We start from the raw sequence: 14,125 nt of genomic DNA on the forward strand, positions 1-14,125 counted from the left end.
CGTCTCACCAATCACTCGTGATAAAATCCATGAAGCGATCCAAGTGAGCGTGGGTTTAATCTAATGCTCAAATCATATTCATAAGCACTCATGAATGTTGCAGCAAACATTTTCGATGTCTAATACACTTTAGGCAATCTACAAACCAATTCATGACAATCTTCTTTCATACCTACTCCCAAAGTATGAGTGACTGTGGAGTGTTCGAATAATTTTATTATTCAGGAAGTCAAAACATGCAAAGTGAAACAGAAGAATAATCGGACCCAATATGGCCCCAAACTTTTGAGTATAAATAAAACTCCTTTTATTTAATCACCATATTGATTACACATTATTCATTGTATAATGTTTCGGGTAATCAACTTATTACTTGAATTATAACAACAATTGTCCCATGCTCTTAGCATGCACACTATGTTTACATATGGTCCTTATTTTGTGAAATAGTATAATTGAATTACATTTTCAATCACACTCATTTTACAATTCCTAATCCATTAGTGTAAGAATACAAAATTCTCGCCACTACTAGAATATGTTGGATTCTAACATTTTATGCAACAATCCTTTTCGTAATGTCATAGCACAAAAGTCACCAAGACTCGGCGAATGAAATTACAAAATACTCTATTGGAGATTGTTACAAGACAATTCCATCATCATGAAGTCTCATATTCAAAGTACATTCCTTTGAACATCCTTCTTGCATAAAAGTTTCTAATCTAGACATTTATTCTCGATATCCAAATCCTAATATGGAAACATTTCCATATTTTCCATATGACAACTCATTCTAAATAGAATCTTATCTATTCATAATAATGTCAATATGGTCCATCCATGACTATACTTTCAACTGTCCACAAGTGACCGATCATTGGCGAACCTATACCTGAAGCGTATGGGATACAATGGTGCAATGAAAAACATGATACTTTACTAGTTTTTTTTACTATAATACCATCATAATATTTCTATTTGCCATGTTCTCAAAATTTGAACTATGAAGAGGGATGCCGTAATCATAATCATATTTTGAGAATGCAAATAATAAATATACCCTTGACTAAATACAATTAAATTTCTCAATCTAAGCTTTTAGATTGGAAACGAAGTATAACATTCTCTCCCTTAATTATAGCAAAAACAACTTTTCTACCTCTGCAACTTTGCAAAGTGAAACCTTTTGTTTTTCTATAATTAATATTTCCAACTTGCAATACTTAAATAATAATCATGCTCCCACTAACATGATGATTATATCCATTCCAACATAACATTTATGCTCCCACTAGCTCTGACAAGTATTTAGAAACCAACTAAACTTCTAGAAAACAATACTTATTGACTTCCAAAGTTCATTGTTTCTAATACGATATGCTTTGATAAGCCTTTATCTAAGCTTCTCAACCTTATACACCTTCCCTTGGATAGCTCACATGTGTGCCTAAACTAATTCAGAACTTATATTACTAAGTCCCAAATGTTCAGACTAATTGCCAAAATTCACAATTCGAACTATGAAGAGGGATGCCGTAATCATAATCGAATTTGAGAATGCAATTTACATAATCGCTATCTCCTTAAAATCTCTCTTAGTGAGAGCATTTCCTCACAATATTTTTCATGAATGAGAGAAACCTTATGACACTTAGATTTTATGGTGTATGTGTTCCTATCCATGTGAATTTGCCATAACCATAATCGAAAGATAATGTTTGTGACAAATTCAAACTCTTATGGACATAACTTGTTCATTCTTAATTTCTTGCCATTGTTTCCAAGTTATCTAGCAGCTGACCTATTCCAGTCAATGTACTTTCATTGAATAAGGTGCTTGCTTTATGCATTCTATTGAGAACTCGTAGAAGTCATATGCATAGTTTACTAAATCGGAATGGCACAGAATCAAGATCATGTCAACACGATGGGTTACAAACCTCAAGTCGTGTGCTAGTGTTTAATAATAGGTTTACTCTTGATTAGTTCTCGAAACTTTTCAAGACCATTTAGACTCCCACTGACCTCTTGACATATAAGATTCTCTTATCAAGAAACATTTCTTGATAAAAATATTCAAGAGTTAGTGCGGATTCTCATCAAGACAAACACTACACACCAATTTTAAACGTGCAAGAGTAAGAAGAACAATTTTTTATACTTCACATTTAATGAGTGTGTTTCACTTAATTCACAATCTTGGAGTACGATTCTAAGACTTGATTTCGGAACGAAGTATGACTCATCCTTTTGATTTAACCATTTCAACAATTTCCTATTTCTCTTCTTAGCTATACTAGTGTACTAAGATGTCCTTAGAGGATCAATTATGATATGGTTCTTAATCATTAAGATGATCATAAAATCTGATACAAAAGTACTCTCCCTTGTTCTTAGATTGGAGAAACTTTTATATTTCTTCCTAATTGATTCTTCTAATTCATTTTGCCATTCATTGAAACTTTTCAATGATTCAGAATTCCACTTAATCTTGTAAGCATAACCAAATTTACTAGACTTTTGGTAAATTATGACAAATAGTCTTATTGTTATTTGTGGTGGACTTGACTAGTGCACAACATTGTGTTTTATTATTTTAGTCCTTCACTTGAATCACATACTTGTGTGATCAAGGAATTAGTCTTAATTTCCTAAGTACCAAGATTTCCATACATCACATGATTCAAATCATATGATTCCAAGTTTCTGTCGAATTGAAACTTGGGTGATGGGAATCTTTCCTTACTTAGAAAATTTTGACACTACCATAAATAACATAACTAAGAATCACATCCATTTATAGAAATACACAAACATCAATTTTTTACAACGATTTCATTGCAATGATATATATACATAAGACAAATCAAAAATTTATTTTATTCATAAAAGCAACAGAAAACATGTCCTTACAATGCAAAATCAACTGAAAAACTATGTAATCAAATATTCCTAACAACTCTATCATAACTTTCTAAGCTCAAAATATGATCTTCGAATCCATGCGATCGTGATCCATTTCTTCATGATCAGACTCATCTTTCTCTTCCATCAAGCTTCCTCTGTTTTCTCTGATCCTGCAAAGCATTCAAATTAATCTTATCACATTATGTATTAAGAATAAATGAATAGGAACTTAATGGAGTTAGATAGTGGATTTTACCTGAAGTAGAGCCATACTTCTTGACTCTCCCATCTCTTAGATTCTTCAGGTCCTCTGCGCAGCTTCGTATCCAAGGCCCCTTCTCTTGGTAGCAGAAACATGTGGCTTCTCTTGGAGCGACCACGGAAGCATGGTTGGTTGAATTACCAGAAAAATATGCTCTAATTACTTTGCCAAATCATTTCTGATTCAGCAGCAATAAGCATGTAAGTTAGGTCAATGAGGGTCACGTTAAGATCCATCATATAATACTCTCTAATGAACTTATCATATGATTTAGGGAGTGACTGAAGAACTCAGTCTACATCCAACTTCTTTGGAAAAGATGCACCCAACATTGCAACCTATCGATGTGTGATTTCATCCCTAGGACGTGGGCATACACGGATTTTCCATCTTCATGTTTCATTGCTAATAGGGCTTTAGTGATTTTGAACTTTTCAATTCTTCGATCTTGTGGGTTTGGGAGAACACCAGAAGGAGGTGGAGGAAGTGAAACCAAGTTAGTCCACAATGCAGGGATCGATCTTTCACCTTCATTGTGTAACAAACTTTCACTTTGAGCAGGACCTTTTCCTTGGGATTCGGGAAGACCACGGTTAGATTTAGAAATCTACAAAACGGGAGAAAAATCAAGTTAGTTGATTGATTGAGTCCTTAATAAATCACCCAAATGAGATATTAAGGCTATGACGAAACACAATACTCCACAACTTGGGAAAGGGATGCCGTAACCCAAATTGCAGAACATTTGAAGGTAAGTGAATGACGATTCACTAATTTTCCACCATGAAAAATAAAAAAGAGATTAGGTTTTAAATGTATTGAAAAACTCCTAGATCCTTTGAGATTCATTGAACTTTTCAATGGCATGTTTAAATCTCGGTATGCCCCTCGATTTGTGACTCGGATGCCGAGGATCACAAAACAGGGTGTGAATAACCATGCAAACTTACATGGTGCCCCCAATGTTACAATCATCTATTTGATGTGCCGGTTAACCACATATGCTCCACCGAACTATGGCAAACATTGAGTCACCCTTTGCTACCTTTGCTTAGAACCATTTAGTGTGCTGGTTAACGACACACGCTCCACTAACGTCTTTGCAAGGGTACAAAGTGTAATTTCATGGAATTGCATCAAATTCACTTTTTCCTAAAGTAACTAAGATTGGGAATTTTGTAAAAAAACATTTAGTTACTTTATACTTCATTATACTTTTAATGGAAAGGGTTTGCCCTATCCTACACGTTCGGATAACGACCCTCCACCAATCAAGGAAGCGGTGGGTGAGAGTGGACACCCATTAAACAACCATTTTATAGGCCATAACCTTATACCCCCTTTATAGATCGGCTTCATGAATGAGGTCTACTAACGGTAAGACTAGCAGTTTAAGTTATACATATATAATATTAGACTTTTAATGTTATATATAGTAAAAGGTTGTATTTTACACTTTTAAAATACTAGGTGGTCTAATTTAATAAATTACACTTTTAATTTAATTAAATGTAAACCATATCACTATGGATTTATTAACTTTCTTTTAATTATACACTTAATTAATTTAATAAAACCATAAGGGTGCAATTTGAACTTTTTCAAAAATTAGGGTTTTAGAATTTAACATTTTAAAATTAAACTTTTAATTAAAATTTAAATTCCAAAACTTGAGGGAAATTTTTGAAACCTTTCAAAACTATTAGATCAAAATACTAATAAGGAAATTAAACAATTAATTGGTGATTATCTAATTATGACCTAATTTAATTTCATGCAAGATAATGATCAAATAATCCAAAAAATTAACATTTATCATATAAGGAAGTAAACATTTGATTAATTTGAAATTATCTTTTGATTTGGAAAGGATAATCATATAACAGTAATAAAATTCGGATTTTATCAATAAAAAACGATTTAGGTAATTATCCTTAAGCAAAACAACAAGAAATCCCGAAAATATCTCTGTCTGACAGCAAAACTCGTCGAGTTTACATGGGAACTCGTCGAGTTCATCAGAAAGAGAGCCAAAAAATTGATTTTATAGCAAGAATGATTATACGAGGCATCGATCCAATATAAACCTATCAAGGCTCTGATACCACTGATGGGTTTCAGCCGTAAGAACATCCTATGTGCTCATGCAAACCCTAATGCTTGGATCTAGGTTTTTCTATTGTACATGCAATTCATCCAAGACTCAAGAACCTTAGTCTAGCATATGCATTTCGAAATTATCACATAAGAGCAGATCTAGATGATTACCTCTTCTTCAATGGCTTGAATCTTCTTGTCTTTGGAGCTTAGAGTCTCAAGTGCCACTCCTCTAATGGCTTACAAACACCATAAGCAAGAGAATGGCTTATGAGAAGGAGGAAGAGGCACCAAAAACGTCTAGGGTTCTCTTAGAAGTGTTAGCCATGTTTTTGGGGCCTTAGGGGTTCCTTATATAGGTAGGCTATTAGGGTTTTCAACTAGGAAACCCTAATTTGACTGCTTAGGCCCTAAGCAGCCCATTGACTCCCTTTAGAACACCCCTTGGACGATTTCATTATGGGCTTCCCATAGAATTCGTCCAACCTATGTTCCAAGGTGATCCATAGCCCAATTGCAATTAACTTATAATTACAATTCCAGCCCCCTAAGTTTAATTAATGTCTTTTAGTCACAAAACTAATTCTTAATTAATTCTTGACTAATATTAATTAAACAATATGATTTCTCCTTTAATATATTATTCATATAATATATTAATAAATCATAATTAATCCTCTTTCTCCATAAATCATCCTATCAAGTTGCTTTGGTGAAGGCAACCCAAAAACACCATGCACAACCGGGTCAAGTACATACCAAATATAGTTACGGGCTTAGACACTAATACAACACAAACATCATCCCAAAAAGAAGAATTGGCTCCATCACCAACGTTACAAATACACAAGGAAAACACATTAATACCTTTTTCAATGAGCTTTTTGGAAGAAATAAGAATAACAACCCAATTACTCACAACATATCTAGGTATATTCCTTTTCCCAATATGACCATCATCTGCATAAATATTAGCAATAACCTTAGCCCGTAGACAAGAAGGATTCAACCGAAACCTCCAAATCCATTTGAATAGAAGAGATCTATTCAAAGAAAATATACTCCTAATACCCAATCCTCCAAGATCTTTACTAGCCATACACTTTCTCCATGGAACCCACATCATTTTCTTCTCATTCAAATCACCACCAATGAAGAAATTATTTCTCACGACTCCAATACTCTCTCAACGGTACTCATAATTTTATACAACGACATGTAATAAGTTGGACTATTCCCAAACACTTCCTTAATAAGAATTAATCCCCCACCAAATGATAAAGAATTTGCTTTCCAACTAGTGAGTTTCTGCTTGAATTTATCAATAACACCTTTCGAATTAGAAATACGTGACATATTACAACCCACAAGAATACCCAAATATGAAAAAGGTAATGAGGAAACCCCACAACCAAGAACTCGCGGCATAACGTCCACATCCATATCAGAAACCCCAATGCCAAGAAGCTTACTCTTTTGGACATTTATTTATGACCCGAAGAGAGAAAGAAACATATCAGAAGGCAAATCAAATTATTTGCATTTCGGAGAGACCATTCTCCTAAGAAAATAACACCACCGACTTACATCAAATGAGAAATAGGTAAGTCAAGAGAACTAATAGAAGCACCTTTGAAAATACCAATACATAAAGCTCGACGATTAACAACATGCAAACCTTACATAGCCAAAATAACGGTGACAAAGAATCACATTGGCAAAGACCCCTACAAATATCGAATTCAATAGTAAGAGAGCCCTTAATTAAGATAGAAATACGAGCATTCATAAGACAACCTTCAATCGATATTCTTCATTTACACCCAAACCATAATTCAGCCATAACAAGATCCAAATAGTCCCATCTAATTAAACCATGTGCCTTCTCAAAATCAATTTTGAAGATAAGTAAAGAACGATTACTCTTACGATACCACTCGATAATGTAACATCCCAGGCTTTCAGGTATTTCTGAATCCTTCCCTTGGTATTTAAATATGTCATTTTGGTCCTTGAAATTAGCCCTAGTGGCAAATTGGTAATTTCTTGGGAGCTTGAGTTGTACGCTGGGCGTACATGTGGGTACGCTAAGCTTACTAGGGCGCGCCCTAGTAAGCTGGGCGTACACATATATACGCTGGGCGTACGTGTGTCTGGGTGAAAACCCTAAATTTTAGGGTTTGTGGAGTATTTAAGCATCTTTATGGACCCTTTACCCCCATGTTCTCAGCCTCCAAGTTCTGTAATCGTTTTTGGCAAACCCTGTCTTCTCTAGTGCGAGTGTGTTTCTTGTGTGGTTGAAGAAGAAGAAGTTGCATCAAGGAGTCAAGGAAGGAAAGCAAGTTTGTAGATCTTGGATTATCATCTTCTTGGGAAGCTCCAAAAGGTAAAAAGCTTCTACCTTTATGCTTGGATTGTTTAGATCTTTTTTGGTAGCTTTTTGGAGTTCTTATTGTCCCAAAAGTCCCAATATTATGCATGCTTTGTTTTGGACGTGTTTGGTTGTCCTTTCAGACCCAAGGATGGTTTCTAAGTCATAAAAATGAGGTTTCTTTAGCTACTTTGGATCCTTGTTCTTTGTAGGAGGTCTTAATGGATTAAGACCATGTATTAAGGACCTTTTGGACGTCCAAAGTCTTAAAGTTTGAGACTTTATGGTTCTAATGTACTTTTGAGTCATGGTTCTGAAGTTTGAGGTTAAGTTCTTAATCTATTAAGCACTTATGGAAGTTTTAAGCTCTGCGAGGGAACACCGCGTATAAGGCGATGTAAGACCCGCGTACCGAGTCAACTACCCCAATGGTGGTCAATGTGAGGCGGGTACGCCCAACGTACTGAAGGGTTACGCCCCGCATACGCCTCCTGTTTGGACTTTGGACTTTAGGCTTTGGTTATTGGACCATCTGTTTGGGATTTTATGCTTAGGACCTAATGGACTATCTGGAGAAGTGTGTTTTGGGCTAACTAGAGGATTAGATCTTTGGATAAGGCCCAATAAGGAGTTCAGGCCCAATTTGAAAAATTAGGCCGGTCATGGGACTTGAAGTAATCTGGGCCTTTTGGATCAAATATTTGGACTTGGGCCTTGGCCCAATTGGGGAAAGGGTAAAATGGACATTTACTCTAAGTATGGATCCTTAGTCAAGAATGGTTTTCCAATTGTTAATTGGATGTTTGTTTATTGAATTACTGTGATAATTCGGGATTTTCCGTGAGTCAGCAGTCGGAGGTTTCAACACAGTTTGACATTGAGAGATGAGTTTTCCTCATTATACTTTCGGATCGAAGGCACCAATGTCGGCCTATTGATTTGATAACCTGATATTGTTGATATGCTGAGTATGATATAGATATGCATGCTGGTCTTGAAATGCTAGTATGGTAGATCTGTAGGACTACCTGTGATACTGTCTGTTTATCTGTAGATGATATTATCCGTTATATGTCGGCATATTGTGTGGGTTGGGTTGAGGTTGTACTGCTCCGTGCTGTAGTCAACAAACCCTACATTATGCTATATATGAGCTGAGGGCTAGGAAGGGCATGCCAGACTCATACTGAGGACTCATGAGCATTCCGGATACGAGTTGAGGGTCGGGAAGGGCATGCCAGAGTCGTATTCAGGGCTTAGTGGTATTCAGTACAAGGACTAACTAGGTTGTGGAGTAAGCCAGACCGAAGCTGTGGCCAGAGGGCAAGCCAGATTTATGCTATGGGCTCAGGGGCAATCCAGTCTGTTAAGCTGTGTACCCATTACATGTTGTTATTATATATGTGCTATTTGTTATGTATCGGTATTTTGAGGGAATTTACTTTGGGCTTACAGTTTTGGATTGTATTTTAGGTACCTCAGAGGGTCACGACAAGGTGAAGGCGTGATCGTGCACCTCCTCATGTTTTTGTTTTATGATTTTGGGATTTCTCTGATGTAAAACTTATTTTGAAAAAAATGATGGTTTTGGGTTTGTTTAAAAAGTTTAAAATTTTCAAGAATTTTATGAATGTTACACATAACTTCATTAAGCACAAATGGACCATCTAAAATATTTCTGCCTTTAATAAATGCAAACTGCACATCAATAACAAAACCACCAATAACTTTACTTAATCGGTTAGAAAACAATTTACCAATAGTTTTATATTAGTAACCGATTAAGCTAATAGGCCTATAGTCAGACACAAATTTAGAATTAGTAATTTTTAGGATCAAGGATAAAAAAAAAGAATTCCACCCTTTAGGGAAGCACAGAGAGATAACAATATATTCCATATAACGAACAATATCATCTTCCAAAATGTCCCAAAAAGCTTTAATAAAAGCAAAACTAAAGCCATAAGGGCCTGACGCTTGATCACTTCCACAATCCCACACAACCTGTTTGATTTCATCATGCGACAAAGGAATTTCCAAACCAGGAGATTGAAGAAAAGAAATCCTATTAGGCATATCAACCCCACACCAAAACCGGGATCCAGAAACATGAGAAAAATGAGTTCTAAAATGATCAAAGAAATCATTTTTCACAAGGCCCGGATCATCAATCCAACTCCCATCTCGCATAACACCCTTAATAGCCATCTATCTCATATTCTTTTTAAAAACGCCATGAATAAACTTAGAGTTTTCGTCACCTTCAATCGCACGTCTAATCTTAGACTTCTGCGCCACATCCACAACCTCAAGTTTATTAATTTCAACCAACTTGATAACTGAATCATTTCTACTCTACACATCTTCTTTCGAAGCAATCCCCTTATCAATGAGACTATCCAAAGTCACCAAATGGCTAGAATGGAACTCCTTATCCACCTGAAGTCTAACATAATTGGAGGAGTTCCAAAGCCTAATGACATTCTTCAAAATTTGTAGCTTCTTTTTGAAAGCTATCATGTTATTATACTATAAAATATCAGCTTGATTCCAAGACTTAATCACTAGGTCTCGAAAATCATCCATTAGCAACCAAGAATTAAAGATCCGAAAAGCTATGGGACCATAATCAACACTCTTTTGACAAAAAGAACAAATCTATGGTCTAGAATGAACTTTTCAAAAACCAAAGATTGAGAATTTGAAAGAGAATTAGTGACCAGAAAGCGATCAAGCTTACTCATTTTTTGCGCTCATCTATTTGACCACGTGAAAGAAAAACCACCAAGGAAAACATCAACCAAATCAGCATCTTTAATAAAATAATTAAAAAAATCAGCCACTCTTTTATTGAAGATCGAACCAAAACGTTCCGAGGCATCCCTAACCTCATTAGAATTTCCCAATAAAATCGAAGTACCATTCCACTTCCTCAAAGTTAACAATAACTTAGATCATAATTCTCTCTTTTCCGCTAGCGATTGAGGAGTATACACCGAGATAAACATCAAAGGTAAATTAAGAGGCACCCACACCCCTTCAATAGCAACAAAAAAAATTCTGTACTAAATACTTTGGTCTTATGGAACAAGAGCTTATTGCAAATATAAAGAATGCCTCCAAAACGATCTCTAGAAGAACTACAAGCAAAGTCAAAAAAGATATTACCCCACACCCGGCGAATCACCCACAACTCCAAATGCACCAACTTAGTCTCTTGAATTTCAAGAAAATTAACATTATGCTTAAAACATAATTTATTTAACCATCTACGCTTTTCAAGATCCCCGAGGCCTTGAACATTGATAGAAATCGCATTCATTGATAACCAAACATTTCTCCATTCCCAGCAATAATTCCGCCAAGCGATTTTTCCCACCCGGTCATGTCCCATCCAAGGGTATTACCCAAAACAATAGTAGATTCCAAGTGCCCAATAGAAGAAAAACATGTCTTCATTTTATTATCACTTTTCTTAATTTGGCCATCTTGCTTCAATTTCACAATTCCTAAACTGTTAAGACTACCTGAATCATGACAGCTACGAACTGAATTAGGGGAGTATGCATCAACTCCTAGATCATCCGAACCAATATCACCACCATCACACAGGTTCTCAAAACTAGAAGGAGCGGATACCGAAGACCTATCATCGAGAGGGGTACAACCCAGGGGAAATACAGGACTGAAAAGGTGATCAGAAGGCAAAACAACATAATCATTAAGCATGGAATCATTAACAATAAGAGGCACAACCATCAGAGTACCAACATTAAGAGAAGGAGATTTCTGATCAATAAAATATGCAAGCCCAAATGGATCCTCATCATTACAATCCAAATTTTTTTAAATCAGAAACAATAGGCTTAACCCCTTCAATAGCATCCCTAACAAATGGAAGAGGAGTTTCAATAACAAAAGAAACCTCCTTTTCATTCAGATCTACGTTTGGAATAGAATTCTCCAACGAGTCATCTACTTCATCATCAACTTGCTTATCAACAACCGAATCCTTATCAAGTTCTTGATTATTAAAATCATAAAACTATGGAACCAAAGCTTTCAATTCACGAACACAGATACAACATTATACTCGAAACAACTTAACAAAGGAAGTTTCAAAAACAAGTTGACAATGAGAAGTTTTAACACCCAGACGCATAGAGCATCGGTTATGAACACCAGTGCAATCCAATGAAATAAGCTCACCCCACTAGTTAGCAATATGCTTGAATGTATGATCATTCCAAAATAAGAACACCTTCTACTTCCAAACACATTATCCTTTCTTCAACATAGAAGTCTTTGTGCCATGGTTTTAATTCAGAAAATCAAGAATTGATTCCCGAGTGAATAAGAAACAAATCCCTGGAACGTTACATGAGAATTGAAAAAGAACCCAATAACCTCCCAAGTTGTAACACCCAGAATCTAGAAGGTTAATTGTTGAATTTAAACCAATTTGGAGTTGAACTCGGCGAGTTGGAGGAGCCAAATCGATGTGTTGAAGATGAAGAATCATGAGGATTAAAGGGTCTACTTGACGAGTTGAGGAGCCTCAAATCGGCGAGTAGAAGTTGTTTTGGTCGCGAGGTTTAATGAGAAAACTAGGCGAGTTGAGGAGCCAACTCGACGAGTTGGGCGCTGTTTAGGAAACAGTGTATGTTTAGGGTGTTGCCCCCTATTTAAAGAACTTTAACCCCTTGGATGGCCTCCTTACCAGTGTATGTTATGTTTAGGGTGTTTCTTCTTTTGGTCCTATTTTGAAAGAGCTTGAAGTTGGTGGTGCCTAGCTTGAAGGAAAGCTTTAGATCTGGAATCTCCATGTGTTTTGCTACTCATTTGAGGTAAAAAGTCGAAATCTTGTACATCTATGTCACACCCTCGAACCAGACGGTGGAAACGTCCGAGGGCTCACGTGACTTTAATTGAATACCATCACAATGAATATACATGAATCATAACATAAACGTCACCATGCATCAATATATTACAACTGGAATTGTTTACATCAAGTACATTGTTTTAACATGACACATTCATAACATAAATAGTTTGGGTGTTTTTAACAACATAACATCTAACATTACTTCATACTACTCTTCCGCTTACCTATTATCTGAGAATACAAGTTATTTTGAAAAAACGTCAACATATGAAATGTTGGTGAGTTCATAAGAAATGTTGTGATAAAATGGTTTGTGCAGTATTGTAAAAACCCAGAAAATCCGATATTTTCTAAAAAGATTTTTGTTTATCAAAGCGTGAGATCCATAAGTTGATGCATGAATGATTTTAAAAACATATATGTATATATATATATATATATATATATATATATATATATATATATATATATATATATACGAAGGGTATTTTGTAATATTGTTATAAAGTTTCGAACGTGTAGTATTAAATCCCCTGGAAAACCCGATGTTTTCCGATATCGAAATGTATTTGTAATTACTGATTATTGTATTGTCTTAACGAATGAGTATTGATTGAACCATATTGTATATCGTCCTAATTATTGTCTACTTTGATTTCCCGTAAGCCTTAACAAATGAAGAGAAGGGGGCATTATGTCCCACTACTATCATAAGAACCTTAGGCTGTTGTGGATGCGAAAGACACAATGGTCCGACTCGCACTTGATTATTGTGACCTTACTAGCTTTTCTAACGGGACACTTTGGCCCACTAGCACATAAAACTATTGAAAGTCCTTTTATAAAATATTGGGTCATTGGAGGCCCAATAACATATAAGCGTTGTCCCTTTTGGCCCAAAGATCATGTTGGTGGGCTCGCAAGGCCCAACAAGCATAATTTGAAACTCATAAGCCCAAAATTTGTAGATTTACTCATTGTAGTCATCACGTATCTATTGAAGTGTTTTGATTTAACGTTTGTTGGTTTGCATTGATTCGAGACCGAATCAATTCGTTTATAACGATATTCGGTATTGAAGGTGTATTTGTTTTTCGTTTTGTCGCTAGCCGGATATCTTGTATTTTGTTTTAATGAATTAATTTGTTTAGAAGTATGACTTTGACCCTTTTCACTACCTTTCTTTTATAAAAATAACACTTTTAGTCCTTTATATAAAAGAATTTCATTTTTAGTCCTTAAAAATTGTGACATCCTCATTTTCACGGCCAAAAAAGACCGATTTTGTTTATGCTTTATAAAAATCAGAGTACTTCTCTTCATAAAATGTTGCGGAATTTGTTCCCAGAAAAACATGATAAATATGTTATTAAAACATTTTCGAAGGAACGTGTTTTATTCATTTCAAAACGTTTGGGATGTCATCGTCAATACAGAAACATAAGCATAAACATAACTTACATATATTTACACTAGTGATCTACATCTCTTTAATCTCTCAGTGTAATGTGACTTCATATCAACACCTGTGATATAAATAAACTGAGTGGGTCAGGTTGGGAAACCTGGTGAGCACATAAGGTTTTCAACCAACAAT

The sequence above is a fragment of the Lactuca serriola genome, chromosome 5, assembly GCF_051521515.1.
Source record: "Lactuca serriola cultivar US96UC23 chromosome 5, Lser_US96UC23_V15, whole genome shotgun sequence".
Lineage (NCBI taxonomy): Eukaryota > Viridiplantae > Streptophyta > Magnoliopsida > Asterales > Asteraceae > Lactuca > Lactuca serriola.